General features: G+C 39.4%; 1 long non-coding RNA gene across 1 annotated transcript in view; it reads left to right on the top strand.

Annotated features, from left to right (window-relative positions):
- Positions 1–1,003: 1,003 nt before the first annotated feature.
- The window catches only part of LOC140613203 (uncharacterized), a 30,849-nt gene continuing 12,528 nt past the window's right edge, over positions 1,004–19,324 (top strand). Inside the window, exon 1 of the long non-coding RNA XR_012014386.1 lies at positions 1,004–1,343. This is a non-coding gene — a long non-coding RNA (uncharacterized lncRNA). The remainder of the gene's footprint in view (positions 1,344–19,324) is intronic.

The following is a 19,324-nucleotide window of genomic DNA, read 5'->3' as shown; positions in this document are numbered from 1 at the left end:
GGTTTAGCAGTGTTTCTTCAACTGTATTGCATAAATTTCTTAAGACCTCTGTTAAAATGCAAATTTGTATTCTCTAAGCCTGAGCTAGAGTTCAAGATTCTGAAGTTCTAACATGTTCTAAGCTGATGCCCACGTTGCTTGTCCGAGGATCACGTTGTGATTTGTAAAACATAGAGAAATGAAAGCAAGAATAATGTTAAAGAAGTTATAGGGAGGGATATTTGAGTTCAAGTTAAAGAAATGTTCCAAAAGTAAAATTGGTATAAAAAAGGATGTGGGGGAGGGGTGTATATATAGTATGTATATAGTATGTCTGTGTGTGGCTATGGGTATGAATTAATGAGTTCATTTTCCCTGGGGTCAATCAGATGTGGGCTGGAAGTCCAATTGTTGAGGATGATGTGACTCGGGTAACAACTAGAATAAGTTCGAATTTTCTCAAAGTGACCCATAAGGTGCTATTTTTCTGTTTAGGTGCTTAGGGATATCCATGCAAGAAAAACCTAAAATATATCTAATTTTATTTGTGTTACCTGTTGAACTTCTGCATAAGATTTAATTTTTTAAAACAAATTTCACTTCTTAGAATGCATACTCACAAACAAAACACACACTGACACACAAAAGACGCTCTACACCAGCAGAGTTTCTGATTCTATGAGGCCTGATCAGAGAACACAATCAGATATTAAAGACAAGGTTCCTTGATGCACAGCCTTTCAATTTGTTATATAAGAATCATTCTCCAGTCTCAAAACCCTTGACTGGATTGCAGTGAAAACTCATGATCTACAAAAAGTGTCCAACTGCTAAATTGCTCAAAACCCCACCCAGTAAGCAAACTGACTCACAGAATCCAGAATCCATGAACCATATGATAGTGTGCTCTGTTCCCAGGAGAGCCCCTCTGGCCTTCCTACATCTTACGTGCTATTTGTTCTGACTTCATAGATGACTCTAAGAGACAATGTGACATCATGGAAGGAAAAGGTGGGAGTCCAGAGATAGGGTTGAGACTCCGCTTTCCTCAAGCCCCCGCCCTCTCCAAGCCTCTACCCACAGAAGGGTAGTTCTACATCAAAGTTGGCAAACTTTCTGTAAAGGGCCAGAGAGTAAATATGCCATTCATTGTGGGCCAAACAACCTCTGTCGCAGCTGTTCAGCTCTGGCATAGACAATATGTAGACAAGAGTGTGGCTGTGTTCCAGTCCGACTTCATAAAAACAGATGGCGAGTTAGATTTGGCCTGTGGGCCTTACTTTGCTAGCTAACCCTTGTTCTACAGGACCGTTGTGCACCTGCCCAACTCAGAAGATTTATGATTTAAAATTATATAGGATCTGGTAAGTTTTCACTGAGATATTAATAGATTATACTGGCTTGAAATATATTTGCTTTTGAACAGGGAACAGTGAGTATCTGAACTCAAAGGGACACAATGCTACAGAAGATTTTCAGGCATCGGGGTCAGGTAGCAGGTAGCGGTGGGGTTATTTTTGATTCAAGGATCTTTGGAGGGCCCTGAGAGTATGGCAGGTTGGAAGTTACTTGCCCTGTCTATAGGTAAGGTCAACCTGGTTACTTAGAGGGAGCCATTAGCATTTGAGGGTCCCTGTTGAAGCCTTTCCGGGACTGCTTCCTTGCCAGGACAGCTGAGAAGCCACAAGGGGAATAATGAGCTCTGTTGTTGGAACTGTAAATAATGAACCGACTGCAGTAGTTCTGCTCCATAGGGCCCCATACTGACTGCTATTCAATTGTAAATATCCCCTTTCTGCTGCTGTACTGTAGGACAGAGAGTCGTTGCTATATATTATGCTAAATATTCCCTTGAATCCAACTGCAGAAAGAGAGAGAGGACAATGCAGGCGGCAAAACCAACCCATTAACTTGCTGTACATCTGTTTCCGTCTCCTGATAACTCAAGGTGCTAAGACAGCCCACGCCTTTCCTTTAAGACACAGGGATATTTTTATAGGTATGGAATGGGTATGTATGTATATGAATACATTGCCATTTGACTCCTTCAGTGGCACCTTTCTGGAGATGAGAGACCGACTCAGGCCATTTATTTTTCCCTGCAGTGTTTTTCCTCTTTCCCTTGGTCTTGTTCTGCTTTAGCTGATGCAGAGCCTTTCCCCTTGAGAAGCTATTGAATAGCTGGGGAGATATTTCAGAGATGCTTAAATTAATATTCATTTCCCATCTAGTGCCCACTGCTGTCACCAAGACCCTGGCTTGGATTCCTAACCAATTATGACATTAACTCTTCCTAGCTGGGATCCTTCCATGTGCCAGTTTTCTAGGCAGATTCCTTACTCACACTTGTTTTTTTGAACTTTGAGATCCTGGACTCTGAACTACGACCCAGTCCTCTGGACCTGGCTTATTTCTGCTTCCTGTCTCTGAATTTGATCTCCAGGCTTTTATGGTTCCTACTAAGCTTTTGGAACTTTCCCTTACTGAACAGTGCTTACAGCAGGGCTGTTCAAAAAGTAAATTTATATAGCTGCAGAACGTAAAGGGATCCTAGAAATCATTAATAACTCTCTATTTTAAAGATGATGACTGTGAGGCCAGAGATGTTGTCTGATTGGCCAATGTCATGCAGATTACACCCAGGTGTCAGCCTCCCTTCCACTCTCCACCATCTTCCTTCTCGTTAGTTTCTCTCCTTCTCTTGTATTTGGGCAAAAGTGTTTGTGTTTCCTCATATCCTCTCATGACTTGGTTCCAGCCTTAGGTTAAGAAATGAGTGGTTCTTGGAAATGCTGAGGTCTTCCAGGACTTTGTTAATATCATGTTCCCAACTCTTTAAAGTGCTATCAATTTAAGGATGTGTTTGTAGCATACATCTCCCAAATATCCAGGTGAGATACAAGTGGTAATTTCTCAGCACAGCGTGATGTAACTTAAAAATGGAACACAGCAGTGGGCATCCATGCTGTTAAAAAGCCTTCAGCCCTCCCTCCTTGGAGGATTTTTCACTGTCTTTTTTATAATAAGCCTCAGCCTACAGACATATTGTCCAGATATTTCCCAGTTTTATTATCAAGAGTCCCTTCACATCCCTTATAGTCCCTTATAAGGCTTCTTTCAAGTGCCCTAATTCCTATTTACTCCTGTGGATCCCTGTAGCTCTTTTTCTTTACCATATACTCATTGATCAAAGTCCAGATTCCACCCAAATGTCAGCCTCTCGCCTGCCCCCACTATTCTCCTCCCTGGGCAGTCCACTCTGTTCTAGTAAATTTGACGAGGTTTGTGTTTCCTCACATCCCTAGTAGCCTTATCAAATCATTCTGATAAACCAGGCTGTCCAATATAAAGTAAGGGAATTTATGAGTTTAAGTGTCTCTGTTTTCTTTCTCACTTTGCTTGTACTGAGAAAATAGCAGAGAATTTAGACTAGACTCAAATTTTAAACTTCCTCCATTTTTAAGTCAATTATTTTGAAAAAAAATTAAATATCCTCATTGGCTTTGAGGGAAAGAAGGAAAATAATCTTTGCTAGTTTCCCATTATGGGAGTATAGCTTATGTCAGATACGCACTTAGGCATTCTTATGTTTTCTTCTCCTTAAGTGCATCTTCAATTTTTCTGACCAAAAATCGAGGTAGGCAGAGGGCTCATGAATCAGCTTAACCCATTTTCACTTGCAGTTGCAGCAAAATGGTGTTTCCAGAGGGGCTGTGTTGTGGAGGGAAGGTGTAGTTGGGAGTCTCTATTCTTGGATTCCAACCCTCACTCTGCAAATAACTTAGCCGCATGCCTTTAGTTAAATCATTTTACCTGTTTGGAATTTAATTTCCTGAAGGAATACTTCGGCAGCAGGAAACAGAAAAATGGAGCAGTCATAGTTTTATCAAATAGAGGTGACTCTCCCCTGTAACCAGGTATCTGACCATTGGTAGCCTCTGCTGCTGTTTCAGTAGCTTTATAGCACTAGGGCCAGCACATCTACAATTCTTCCGGCCTTGGCCTTATTGTCTCAATATGTAAGCTGTGGCTCCGGGCCTTAAGTCTGCATTTAGGGCAGGAAGAAGGGGAGGGAAGCAGCCCTCTGCTTTTGAACCTTTCATCAGCAAAAGGAGAAGCCATCTCAGAAGTTCCCTGAAGACATTTACTCATTTGACAAAATCACATGAATAGCCCAGCTGCGAGGGAGGCATAAGCAGTTAGTTGTTGCAGTCACCATGGTGGAGGCAAGGAGAAGAAAGGGATTGTGATTATGTGTTGAGTTAGCCAACCCACAGTGTCTACAGTGCCTCAAAAAGGCAGAGGGTGTGCTGCAAATGATCTCGAAGACCTCTCCCAGCTCTGCCTGTTTGTGAATCTCTGAATAGGGAGAAAGAATTCAGTATGTGGCATTGCTTTTACGTGTATAGAAGCTCCTGGTTTCTATGCAAGTTCTCCCCAGGAAAGCGTCCTCTGATACTCTAGGTGCAGGTTGGAGAAGGAGTTGGAGAAAATGTTTGGAGGAAACACTGATGCTGTGCCTCTCTGGGTTTCTCCAGACAGTAATAGAGTCCTCCCATGGTAGCACAGTGTCATCCCCAGAAGGAAATGGAGGAGACCAGCAAGATAATGCTGTTTTGACAATTCTAGGAAAGGGGAAAAATGAAAACATCTGTTCAGATGGAAATATTCCTAAGAGAAGTAACACACATGTTAGTATTACATAATTATTTTTCAATTATTTTAATGATTTTCAATTTAAGAAGTTTAAAATATCTAAAGACAAGCATTTCATTTTAAAAATTCCTTTTCACACATCAGTGGGATCACACAGATTTGTGCCAGAGGGCGAAGGGAGGTGGGGACTAGAGGAAGGTGGTCAGAAGTATCAAACTTCCAGATATAGGCTAAATGTACCCTAGGCATGTGAGGTGCAACATTACTGGAGCTAACACTGCTGGATGATATACAGGAAAGTTGAGAGTAAATCCTATGAGTTTTCACCATAAGGAGAAAATATTTTACCTGTTTTTTTCCCCTTTTCATTATATCTATGAGAAGATGAATGTTAGCTGAAACTATTGCAGTAACCACCTCACAATATATGTAAATCAAACCATCTGCTGTACACCTTAAGTGTATACAGTGGCTCATGTCAATGGTTTCCTAATAAAATTTGAAAAAAAATGTCCTTTGTCTTCCATCACATATCTAATTTTGCATGATTATAGACAATCTTACATGCATACTATTTTGTGCCCTGGTTAATTCCCTCACCATAATCAGGTTATTATTATTTGGCAGACAGAGGTGTAAGAGGAAGTGAAATGGGAATGGCTGAATGAAATTGTCACAGAAGGCTGGAGAGAGAGGGACAGCATAATCCTGGTGTCCTGGTGTGAAACTTGGTTCCTTTACCAGTGTGTCCAAGTTCTTTGTGTGATTACAAAGATGGGGACCTAACAAAAAAAAAGTAGGTTATGGCTACAGGGACAGTGGGATTCTCCTTAGGAATCCAAAATAGGTACGTAACAGCCAGCTACCTCTTGGCCTTTCTTAACCACTTGTAGGAAATAACTTTGACCTACCAAGCTCACCTCCTTTGCTTCTATGGAGAAAGCTGCTTTATAGTATTTCTTTAGAAGGGCATATTTACTTACTGTATGCTTTAAGCACATTCTGAGAGGAAAATATGCTGCTGACAAGGACTGGGTCTTCTAATACCAGGAGCACACAGAGAAAAGCTGATGGGATCCAGGCAAAGCATATAACGTGTGATTTTGTCAGTGAGACACAACAGAACGGTAGACAGGTGTTAACTGGAGAGTAGACATTGTCCTCAGATCTTCATTTGTTTAATGTCATATGAATTCATGAGAGTTTGGGTCTCTCGTCTGGTACACGGGGGTGGGATCTTCATTTTTTCGTGTATGGTTGCTCACAAACCATTGTGGTTTGCCCTGTTTGAGATGTATTACATTGATGACTCTGGTCTTTTTTTCCTATTTCTGGACATAGAATTGTGGGAGATGTAGAAGTGGTAATTTAAATATTTTGGGAATCATTAATGCAGTTTGCCAATAGTGTTAATTTTTCCTCCCTTTTGAGCACACACGATTGCATTTTTGGCTTCTTTGTGGTTATTTGGGCCAGTACAACTAGTTTTTTAAAAATATAAGTGATGAGTTTACTTCCATATTAAAGAATTCAATTATGCATTGTATGTGTGAGAACTGTTAAAGCTTTCTTCCCCTCCAGTACAACTAGTTAACACTGTTCAAGGTTGTTGTTTCTCTAGTTGTTTGTTCACAATGAACAGAACTCTTGGGGAATCTGATAGAAGGAGTGAGAAATACACCTTTGTTGGTAAGCCATTGAAGTTTGGGGGATATTTACTACTATTCCAAAATTTAGTCTATCCTGACACTAAAGCCATTTTCTAACATAGAAAGAATTTGAGATATTTTACCTCAGGCCATTAAGAAAAAAATGAAACTGTCAGGGGCATATCAGAAGTTTAAATATAGCATATAGATGCAGATTTACTCATCAGAAAGGGAACTGGACCTAGTTCTACTTCTCCTAGTGATTAGTTTTGTAACTTGTGGCACATCACTTGATTATCCAATGCGACTATCAGTTCTTTTAAGAAAAGCAGGGTAATGTCCTGTCTTTCCTTTTATTTATCCAGTTTTCAAAATAATGAATTGGCTCCCTGTCAACTTCAAAAGGCAACCAATTACCTAGAATATGAATCCACTGTAATTCTTATTAAAGCTCAAATTATCGGTCCCATTTAGGTGTCTTTTTGAATTGGTTCCCATGTACTTTTGGAATCACCCTGGTAGTCTTTGATATGTTCCATGTTCTCTGCTATGTCAAGATATTGGAGGCCAAAGTTAAGGCTGAGCCACTTATCCAAGAAGCTTCAGTTTCCTTTAATGGAATAGAGTTTTAAGAACAGAGTCTGGACTTGCTATTGGTACTAGTTTGGTCACAGTCTTCTAACCTTTTCATGGACAGAAATAGGGGGGAAAAATATATATATATATGATATGTTGTGAATTCATACAGATCTTTCCAATTAAAGTTTAGGACTATAATACTTTTGCTTAACTTCCCTATTACTATTAGGAGATAATTTTCCATGGATTTCTTTTGTTCTTGAAGATGTTGAGAGCAGAGATACTGACCATATGTGTTCTTGACTATCTTCTAAAGGATATTTGTATAGCACGCAGCTTTAAAAGATAAAGATAATGTGGGATCCCTGGGTGGCGCAGCGGTTTAGCGCCTGCCTTTGGCCCAGGGCGCGATCCTGGAGACCCAGGATCGAATCCCACGTCGGGCTCCCGGTGCATGGAGCCTGCTTCTCCCTCTGCCTATGTCTCTGCCTCTCTCTCTCTCTCTCTCTGTGACTACCATAAAAAAAAAAAAAAGATAAAGATAATGTCTCTCTCTTGAACAAAGGGTGGATTTGTGTACTGTCTAGGATAAAAAAAAAAAATCTTTATCACTAGGATAAAGGCTAGTGAATCAGCCAAGGTTCTTAAGAGAAGGAGAATGAATAGGATAGATATATTAAGAAAAAAAATAAGGAATTTTGCTCATGTGATTCTGGGGGTGGCAAGTTCAAAATCCCTAGAACAGGCCAAGAGCAGGCTAGAAACTCAGGCAGGAGTTGATGTTACAGTCTTGAGGCAATATTTCTTGCTCTCCAGTTTTTACTCTTAAGGCCTTCAACTAATTGAGTGAGGCCGACCCACATTATCAAGGGTGAGCTCTTTTACTTACGGTGAATTGACTGTAGCTGTGAATTGTATCTATACAACACCTACACTAGTATTTGACTAAATCACTAAAAATGATCACCTGATGTTAAGCTGGTTTGCTTACAGACCAGTTTGTAAAAGATTCAGTTTCCCCAAATTCCAGGTTACTTGACTGTGATGCAGACTTGCTGCATTGTGCAAAGATCTAGGCTCCTCTGTGTCACTATTATGGGTTTTAGGGAACAAGGAGAATTAATGAAAATGTAACACTAACGCTCATGCTTCTTGCTATAAATAATAAAGTAATAGGTGGTGAGTTAAAAGTGCATTCCATCAGCATCCGTGAAGCTGTGATGGCTTTCCTCTTAGCTTTCAAGTTAGGGCAAAATCTCAGACCTGTCACAGTTCTTGACCATTACATCTCTACGTTTTTCCTTTCACAGTAAGAGTTTTGGTTCTCAAGAACATAATCACAGTGAATAGTAGAATGTTCTGTAGTTATTTGGTTTGCTTTATCCACCTTACCCACATTATTGTCTTAGAATAGCAGGAGTAATGACATCACTTCTTACTGTGATTACCAAAGAACAGTTCCCTTTTTTTTGCATATCTTATCCCTAGTCTCCTCTTATTACATTAAAGTCATAGTAAGTCTACATTTTCAGATTATATAATCATGACTTTCTTCCTTTATACCCCATTTAGCTTTAGTTTTACAAGTAGCTATACATGTAATAGTACCAGCTATTATACTGGTGTCTCTAGTAATTTTGGTTCTCTGAGGTTTTTTTCTGTGGTAAATTCCTTTAGAAGGTCTTTTGGGGACAGTATGACAATACGACATGAATTCATGCATGCTAGTCACAATCTGTGTCTTTTAACTTAAAATCAGTTTTGTTTGTTATAAAGTTTTTGTTCCATTTTTTTTCCTTGTATGTGTAAAATATATTATTCAGCATTCTTCTGGCATAAGACCTATCTTTCGGAATATCTGATGATAATTTTTTTCTTGAATCTCTTTTCTTTTTTCCATGAAATTTTTCATGAACTAAAGTTTTTAGTGTTCATTAGCATTTATTTTTGTTTTCTTCAGAAAATGCTATTGTTTGTATGTTGGAGCGTCTTTGCTTATCGTTAATAATTGCCATTTCTTTCAAATTTTTGTTAACTCTTTCTGTTATATTTTTGACATTTTCTTTCTTTACACCTGCTGTTTCATTTAAGGCATTATTTGGTGTGATCATTCTCTTTTGTTGTCCTTCTAGTTTAATCTTCCTTTCTATATTTCTCTTTTTGAGTTTATAACTCATTTCTGAATTTTCTAATTCTTATTTCTTTTTATTGTTTTAATAATTTATATATATGTGCTAATTTTGAGTTATTTTTACAGTTTTAATTCACCTACCTTCTCTTTTTGTTTGAGCATGTTTGATGATTTCATTATATATAGGGATATTATCCTGTTTTTTTTTTCCTTTTGTTTTCATAGTAACTTTGTATGGAATTTGATTTTATGCTTTTCCAATGCTCAGATTAATGGATTTTAGTTTTCCTGAAATTTTAGAAGTACATCCAAATAGTTTTTTTTTCCCCACAAAATTCTGTCCTCTGTTATTGTTGTTGAATGTTCAAAAATACTATGGCTCACATTCTGAGACTTCCTGGTGCTATTATTTCCACTCACTTTTATTTGAATATTATCACCCCTTTTTCTCTGTTGTGCCAGTCCTCTTCAGTCTTCATTCCTCACAGATTATTCTCCATGTGAGGCAAATGGGTTTCATGAGTTTATAAGGGTTAGACTGTCCCAGCCCCCTCAGTTCTTCCTAAGGGTCTCTCATACTCATTACTGTTGGAGTCCTTAAATTTACTCATCACATTTTTCAGCGAAGTCCTGTTTCATGTGTTGGAGTTTTCATATTCTCAGGTTCATCACATACCCATTGGTTCCTTCTGCTTCCTTCCATTCAGCCAGTAAGATCTTTGCACTGTCAGTCTTCTGTTCCCTAAGTGGGTTTATGTTAGATACCTTATCACCCAGCTTTGTTAAGAATGTTGTACATAGGTTTTTAATTTTTATCTCTAGGTTCTCTTTTTTTATGTGAGAATTCAGGAAGACCAGAGACTGTGTGGCTACCACAACTGTCATATTTCTGGAATTACCCCATCCATTTATTTTTTATTAAAACAAGTTATTTAATAGCTACCATAATGTAGAAATTCAGAGATATAAAATGAACAAAGTGCTACCCCCTCTGTTGAAGTACTAGTGCAAAATTGAGAAAAAGCTTTGAATGCTATGTCATTAGTTTTTTAACTTAAATTATTTTGTAAGAATGATATGCATATAGAAAAGTGCACATGTCTTAAATGTATAGCTCAATGAATTCTCACATACTGAAAAAAACCATGTAGCTAATATGTACATTAAATAACATAATATTATCAGTATCCATCAGCTTTCCACTTATCCTCTTCCTTTCCCAACCCTCTGACTTATAATAGTATAGGAATAACCACTCTCTTGACTTCTAACAGTGTATATTAGCTTTTTTCATTTTTTGTTATGTGACTGGAATGATATGATATGTACTTCTTTGGTCTTTTTTTTTTTGCTCAAAATTATGCTTGTTATAATCATCATTATTTTCATGTATAGTTATAGTATTCATTTCTGTGTTAATAAATATACCACAATCTATCCATTCTACTGATTATAAACATTTGTATACTGATTTGGGACTATCATGAATAGTGGTTGTTAATGAACATCCTAGTGCACGTCTCAGACAAATAAATATATGCATCTTTGTTAGGTATCTACCCAACTAAGGATGGAGTTGCTGAGTCAGAAGTTAAGCATATATTCAGTTTCAGTAGCTACTTTAAAACTATTTTCAAAGAAATTTTACTGCCAATTTAATTTTTATTCAGTGCTGTGGGTATGATCTGAGTCAGGGAAAGCTATGACCAAGACTGACCTTTAGGAAAATAATTTTGGAAATTCTTTGTAAGAATAGATTGGAGGGTTGCCTGGGTGGCTCAACTGGTTAAGCAGCCAACTCTTGATGTTGACTCAGGTCATGATCTCAGGATCTGGGGATGGAGCCCGTATTGGGCTCTGCATTCAGCAAGAATTCTGCTAGAGATCCCCTCTCTTTTCCCTCTGCTCCTCCCCTACCTCCCACTCATGCTCTCTCTCTCTCTCTCTTTTTCTCTAAAATAAATAGATAATATTTTAAAAGATTTTATTTGTTTATTCATGAGAGATACAAAGAAACAGAGGCAGAGACACAGGCAGAGGGAGAAGCAGTCTCCATGAAGGGAGCCCGATGTGGGACTTGATCGCAGGACTCCAAGTCACACCCTGGGCCGAAGGCAGAGGCTCAACCACTGAGCTACCCAGGCGTCCCAAATAGATAAATTTTTAAAAGAAAAATAGTAGACCGAAAGAAGGAGATAAAGAAGACAGTAAGAGATTAGAATATATTAAATGGAGTAGAGGAAAAGGTATGGATATGTATCACCCTGTGCTCATAGAATCTGCTAACCCTGTGTAAGGGAGAAATCATAATGACAGTCTGTATAGAAGTTTGAGTGGGATGAGGATGATGAGTTCAGATAGGCTATGCCAATGCAGAAAGACCTCAGGGCCTACTTACATGCAACTCTATCCCTCTCCCTTAGCTCCCATTCCTACAAGTCTTGAGGTGATTCCACAGGCTTCCTGGAACCATATAAATTAACAAATAAAAGACCATATATTTTTTACACTTAACTAGTAATGCAGTGATTTCAGTAATACAGGGCCTTAATAACACAAAACACCCATTGAGAAGAATCTGAAATTACTGCCTCCTTCTACTTCACACTACTATATCATTTTTATTTTATGTCACACACAAAAGTTCTTGAAAGGAGCTAATGGAGATTGACAGCGCCTGGCTGCTGCTCTTCCCTTGAGGTAAACAAGTGAACACCCACTTCTTTATGCCTAGGCAGTGCTGTATCTATCTAGATCCCTGTGCTCAAAACCCAAAGCTCTAAATTGTAATGGCCCAGTTGTTGTGTTTTTCCCCAGCCCACCTTCCCCTATGAATAGGAAGGAGAGTGTTCCCTGATAGCCCAAGAAAGGGAATGTGACACCAGCAACTCCACATCATGCAGAAAATCTCATTTGGGGACAGTGCTTTGCTATGTTCTATAGTTTTCTTCAATCTTCCAGTACTGATGAAATTTACATCTGAACAGACTCTACCTCTTACAGGCCCATCTGCTTCTGCTGTTAATTTTTTACCTGGAGCCCTAATTATAACTGGCTCCAGGCGGAAATGCCTGTGACGTCACTATAGGGAGATCAGGAGTTCAGGTGGGAAATAAGGTGCTGGAGCAGATGGACACCCTCTGAGCAATGATCTTGATGTTTTGTAAATATTCACTCCGTAATATGACAGTATAAGGAAATACTGAAAACAGAAGGAAGGAAAATAACTCCTAACTTCACCATTCCTTTTTGTTTTTGTTTCTTTTTTTCTAAGTTACCACCTGGTACCAGAAGTATAGTGCCATGACCTGTAGGTATTAGGATCATACTTTCAGTAAGCCTGGCTTCTCTAGGGCCAGAAAAAATAGGTCGAGAGTGACTTGGCTTTCAGGTTAACAGGTGGATCTGGATCCCATGACATCAGCATCCCATGAGTAGCCATTACAACAGTTGGAAGACACTCCTAGAAGGATTCCATCACAACATTTGTATAGTCCAGATCTCTTTCACATTGAAAGCAGATTCAAGATGCTTCTAGATTCAAGTCAGACTCCTGTCTCATGATAACTCATGGGACCATTATTACAGGAGGCAGGAGGGGAAGATCTTCGTTTCCTTTAGTATGTCTATGCGATATGGAGCTTCAGCCAATCAACTGTCTAGGAAATTACCTGAAATTATGTACTCCTCATATGTGTGTGCCAAGAATATATAAAGTTCTTCACCAAAGATGAAACACATACCTACCCAATACGTAGAACAAAGAAAAGGTGATAGGATGAAATGCAAAGTTATAATCAATATAAGAAGGAGATTAAGAATCCTAAGACAGTCTCCAGGCAGTAAAATACTCAACTTCTAGTTAAATCCCTCCCCTCTTCTTTTCAAACAAAGTTTTAAAATATCTTTCTTTTATGATTGTTTCATTGATTCCATTAGCGTATATACCATGACTTAATAGAGCAGGTCAGTTTATGCCAGGAGGAGTTAACATGGGGCATCTAATTAATTGGAAGGGCTTTGCTTTAGTCTGATTATGTATCACATTTCCATTTACAAGGATAAAGTTATAAGGAGATTTTTTTTCACTAGTAGAGTGGGACACAGTCAGCCAGCCTCACAGAAAATGTGCATGTACAATGTATTATCACCTTAGCCCTTAAAGATTCAGTGAGGAGAAAAACACAAGGATCCTTTGTCAAAGAGGAGTTTTTTCCCCACTCCAGGAGGGGTACGGTGTTTGTTCTAATGGCAGAAATGGTCAGGCAAATATATCTCAATAACCTGCAAGTCCTTAAGGAAACTGGGGCTTTTCTTGACTAGAGGAGAAATAGATTTCCAGAAGAGAAAGCAAATCTGTGCTGACAATGAGCAACTGTTGCCTTCAGCCCTCCTGAGTAATGCTTCTCAGGTTCTCCCTCTTATGGGATCATTTGGGTATAGAATTGCCTCTTCTTAGTCAAGCTTAGGTCAAGATTGTCTATCATATCAAGAGCTAACAGTCATGTTGGGGCTTGTTCCTACTCTCCTGAGCAGAAGTATCATTTTAAGACATTTAAAAAACTCAGGTGTGTGTTTCCTATTTCAAGTCCAACATTGATGTCTGAATTCAAACTATCATAATTTCATTAGGTTGCATCAGGTGGCTTTATAATTCGGTACTACTGGCTTGCACTCTGTGTGAGGATAATCCCATGGTCAAAGATAAGACTTTTTGTTGTAAAATGGAATTTGTTTGGGTACTGCCTAGACTCTGAGCAGGACCAGTTTATTTCAGAGATCTCTTACCAAGACGGTCTGGAAATAATGTGAATCTATGCAGGCATATCAGAGGATAGACAGATTTTAGCCAATATGTGGGAGAAGCATAGACATAGGGTAAAACAAGCTTTGAGGAAGCAATAAGACAGATTTTTTTTTTCAAGAAACATCATTTCTTCAGAAGAGCGCTTAGTTTGCAGATAGTGAACAAAATCCTGACTTCTAGAGCTCAGAGTCCTATTTATACAAAATAGAAAGAAGATAGAAAACAAAATACAAGTAAACTAGTGATTTCAAGTGTTTAAAACAAGCCAGAGGGTAAAAATGTACAAAGTGCTGGTAAACGGATATATACTCACAACACTCATTTTCCATTGCCAATTCTGGAAGGATAGCATTTTCTTGCCCATAGGTTCTTTTAGATCACCTAAAAGTAACTTCACACGGGTAAGAGTTCATGGTTATAATCCGATTTTCCTCCTCTCTTGCTCTTATGCCCCCGTTAAGGCGTTAGAACAAAATAGTTGACATCTTAGGCTCAGAGTCAGAAAAAGGCTAGTCAGCTTGAACATAGGCTGGCCTGAGATTTTCTTTCTGCTAGCACTGCTTCTGAGAAAATTAGTGCATTCATTTCACTGTCTTTATTCGGAAGCCTTGATTTAGAAAAACATCTCCAATTTCTTTTTTCACGTACTATATACTAGGACAGGGTTTGCACACTACATCTCACTGGCTCAATCGCCTTGGCTGCCTGTTGTAAGCAAGTTTTTTTGGCATGCAACCATGCCCATTTCTTTTATCTCTTGTCTGTGGTAGCTTTCATGATACAATGGCAATAATTGGCATGGAGATCTTCTGTCCTGGAAAGCCAAAACTATTTGTCTCTTTACAGAAAAAGACCAGGAGGAGGCATTTCCAGTTTCTGTCATTAGAGTCTTAGTGAACTTTACCATAAAGTTCCAGTAGGGAACTCAAAAGTCTCCAAGCATCTTTGGATTGTTCTCTGTGATATTGTAGGAAGATTAGGATTTTGAGATAAAAAGATCTGAGTTCAAGTCTTAGCTCCAGCACTTAATTTTATGATTTATCACAAGTTTCAGAACTTCTCTCAACTTCCCCTTTAAAATGGGTTTGAAAATATCTGTTTTACAGGATTGTTGTGAGGACTAAAGTACCCGAGGAATCCTGGGCACTTTACATAAATTATCTTATTATTTCCTCTCACATTGTCACACCTGTCACCCCTTTCTCTCTACTCTGCATGATTTGGAATTTTGGTGGACATTGTGTTCTTGCTGATTTTGTTATGTAATTCTTTAGTAAGGAGGCTGGAACAAATCCACTGAAAGGGGATTAAATCACCTTTGTTCTGGAGAGATCCTAGGGATTTAAGCAGACCGTTGCTGTCTCTTATAGAGGATTGGCCCTAGTCATCATGTGCTGGGTACTGTCATGATTTATTTTCCAAAACAAAAAACAAAACAAAACAAAAAACAAATTAACCTTGTTCCTGTCCATCAAGAAAAAGTAATCAAGAGATGGACTCCTGATTCCAACTTTTCTGCTAATTGAAAAGGAGAGGTGTCAGGATCACTTTGACAAAGCCTTCTAACCAAATATTTTCATGGCCTCTTTGGCCAGTATTTGAGTAGAAATTAAGGTGGAAAGAAAAGTAGTTCTCTTGAATAACTGCATAATGATCCCAACCTAATGAATCTGACTTAGTAATTTTGTATTTTGCAAATAAGGGAGGATGTTCTAGAAATAGCTACAAGACATTGCTCATTTTATCATTTTTGCTGACCTTCATAAATTGCTGCACTGTGCTTTGGTGTCTTTTGCAGAGTAGAAGATGGGGGCCCGAGCATTGCTCCACTGACAAAGCTAACTTCATCCTGATATAAACAGTCCTGACTCCCAGTGATGCGAGACAACTTGCTTATTCTTGCTGAACTTTGTTTTAGTTTTCTATTAGATTCTCTAATTGGCTATTTATACCACTTTCAGGCATTGTGTACTATCACAGGATAAATAAATTTTCAAAAATGTAACATGTGTAGCTAGTCCACAATTAATGAAGGAGCCTCACTTATTTTGTCTTGAAGTCAGTTGTTAGGAATTCAAAATTTATTTTCCCACGGAAAAATATTATAAAGCACAGGCAGGTTATTAATTTAGACCATTTTGGTTCTCTAGAGAATGTCAATGAATATTAAAATCTGTTTAAAACTGTTTTCTCCGGGATCCCTGGGTGGCGCAGCGGTTTGGCGCCCGCCTTTGGCCCAGGGCGCGATCCTGGAGACCCGGGATCGAATCCCACATCGGGCTCCCGGTGCATGGAGCCTGCTTCTCCCTCTGCCTATGTCTCTGCCTCTCTCTCTCTCTCTTTCACTGTGTGCCTATCATAAATAAATAAAATTAAATTTAAAAAAAAACTGTTTTCTCCTTCACAATGCTATTTCTTTATAGAACCCATTTAAATTTTCCAGCGTCACATTTCATGAGCATACCCATTCCCAGCATAACTCCTCTCCTTTGTACCAGGTCACAGTGGAGGTTAACGGCATCTGAGATCCTAGGGATATGGGTGACTGAAGGGAAGAAAGGAGGAGAGGAAGTGTTGGGGGGCTCAATCCCCAAGCCTTAGATACCTTGTGTTTCATAAGTGAAGGAATGAAGATTCTGAGTGTCCCCAGTGGGAGCAGGGAAAGTTAAGAAAGCTCCAGCAGTCTCTCTTGAGGCGAGGCTGTGGGAGGGGAAGTATTTGCGTTAAAAGAAGGTTTGTGATTAAGCAACATTAGTCTTCTGATGATGTCCAAGTTCTATGGCTTGTTAGTCATTTATCTGCAGCTCCCAGCACAACAGCAAGCAAATAGTAGGCTTTTAATAAATACTGAATTGTCCAGGGAGATCATCCTCGGGAGGGTAAAAATAAGTCACTTTGGATAGGATCTAGCTAGCATAATCCTGCTCAAATTTATATTTTACTCTCTAGAGGGTTGTAAGCTTACAAATGTTTGCAAACATTTACATACTGTGGTATACAAAGGGCAGGGGTAGAAACCGTTGATGGAATAGAATTATGACTATACGTTCTTTGGTGAGAGACTAGATTAGAAAATCTGCTACCCCAACACACTCATTATTCAAAACATCCATCCAAGAAACAATAGAGCAGAGAGGACAAGAGTTCCCGTTTCAGAATCAAATAGGACTCGATTTCAATTATAGTTCTGTGTGACATGGTGGAGTCTCTGTTTTTTGTTTTGTTTTGTTTTGTTTTTCTCATAATCTCCACTTATTTATGGATAAGATGGAAGTGTTCTTAAGAAAGAGTTCCACGTTAGATTGTGGAAGATAAATGGAGATATGAAATGCAAAGTACCGACTGCATAGTAAGGGCGTAATAAATGCTAGCTGATGGGATTTCTCACTTTTAGAAAAGGTTATGAGGAGATACGGTGAGAGCCTTCCTGCAAGTGCTGGAGCGGAGGTGCACCTGGGCCAGGGATCCACTTCAGCTCTCTCTGCAGTATCTGAACTCCCTGGAATGCTGATCACGGCCATCTCAGCTAATCAGGGCGGGAGAGAGAACGAAGAGGCATGAGGAGTGATAATCACGTCTTCCCTGTGGGTTTGTGTCACTCACCACGGCTTCCACAGCCATTGTGCTTGTACTCCAGGCAGCTCTATTATTAGTTTTGGCTGCTGTTTCTTCTCCAGCTGCGTGTCCAACAGGGTCCGTTGCCGAATACCAATCTGTCCTCACATGGCACAAAAGCACTGTGGCAATCTATTAAAAACTATCCCCAGAACTCTAGGCTTCCCAAGGTCTCGGCCCCCACGGCTCAGAAGACCTCATCCCAAGTCTCCAAGGTATCCTTTGTTACCCACCTCTAGCAGCTGTACTTGCAGTTTGTTGCTCTGAACTAATTGGTTCTTGGCAGAGAGAAATCAAAGCCAGGTATCTGAATTTGAGAGATGATCATTTCATTCCTCCTGGAATCCAGCCTGGTTAGATAACCATCCCCTGCCTTCAAGTCGTGGTCCTCAAGTCAATATGTCGCAGCCTCATCTGTCACCCATACCACAGCCTTTTCATCAACTGTATGGTGATGGTGTCATGGCGTGAACCTGCCCCACGCCTGCTTCTGATTTCTCTTCCCACATCTCTGAATTGCCTCTTCATTAACCCGCATCTCGTATGCTGTGGTACCTGTCTAGCCATCTTAGCTGCCTGAGCCCCCACCACTGGGAAATAGTATAGGAACTCCTGTCTGTGACCCGTGGGGATTTGACACTTTCAAGCTTCTTGCTTTTTTGCGGTGTTCCCTGTCCATACAGCACCATCCTGGGGTTGGCTGCTATGTGGAGTTTTTGTGTTTTCACAAGTGTTCACTCCTATGAGTCTTCCATCATTAGCACGCTGACAAATTCCTGCTCCTCCTCCTTCCTGTCCTCACAGTCGTCTGGAAGAATCAGACAAAAAGCAGCTGGTTGACAAACATTAACTGATTATGTTGTGATTACTGGGAGTCAGTTGGACTGAAAGGCGACCCGAGCAGAAGGAAGAGATGGAAAGAATTGGAGAGCAGACTGGGTCCTGTTATACCCCGGAACTGCCCTGAGATCCTTATACACATAAACACAGTTAATTCTGGAATTAGCCATTTGAAGTAGGGACACGAATGAGAATACTGTCGAGTGATTATAAGGAGTGTGGACAATGGAGGGTGATTGCCTGGGCTCTAATCCTAGCTCCTCTAACTAATTATGAGACCTTTAGAAAGTTATTTAATCCCTCTGTGTCTCAGTTTCCTCATTTATAAAATGAAGCTAATAACACTTACCCTGTACAATTTTCCTGAGAATTAAATGTCTTAATACATATAAACTGTGCAGAGCACATCCAGGTATATAATTAGCATTCATTAGTTATTAGTTATTATTACAATTATTTAGTGTATTTAAAAATTGTATCCTCACCTGCAGAGCCTGGCCATGGCTATAGGATATTTCCACCAAGGACAGAGAAGCCTGACTATGGACAGTCATCTCCCTTTGTCTAGGCAGAGAGCCCTAAAGGTCACTGCCAGATGACCTTCTGGAGACTTGAGGAGAGCAGGGCACTCTTGCACTCCCCTTGTGCATCAATAATGCCAGCATCTTCTCATACTCTGTTCAGTGGCAGGTTCTGGCATATGTTTCAAGAGCATCTCAACCTTTTGCATACTATTACCATAAACTGTTAAATCCCTTCTGTTACTAGAAGCAAATTGGGAGCTAATTAGACATAATCTTTCTGTAAAAAATCCTGTTTGGGCTTTTCAGAGTGGGACACATTCTATTTTATGATTCCTTTCAGAGAATTCCCCACTTCCCATTTAGAACTCTTTCATTTATTTATTAATTCAAGAAAAATACCCATGAAAGATCTCCTGGGGAGATGAACATACAGTTGAAATAAAGTGCATTTTCTTATTAGAAGTCTTAACCATTCTGATACTCGCCAGGCTTCAAACTTCAGAGGAAGAGAAGGATTTGGCCCATCTCTAAATTCCTGTTGCTC

Source organism: Canis lupus, chromosome 1 (genome assembly GCF_048164855.1).
Source record: "Canis lupus baileyi chromosome 1, mCanLup2.hap1, whole genome shotgun sequence".
Lineage (NCBI taxonomy): Eukaryota > Metazoa > Chordata > Mammalia > Carnivora > Canidae > Canis > Canis lupus.
Note: the sequence above shows the minus strand (reverse complement) of the source record. Positions and strands in the feature narration are given on the sequence as shown.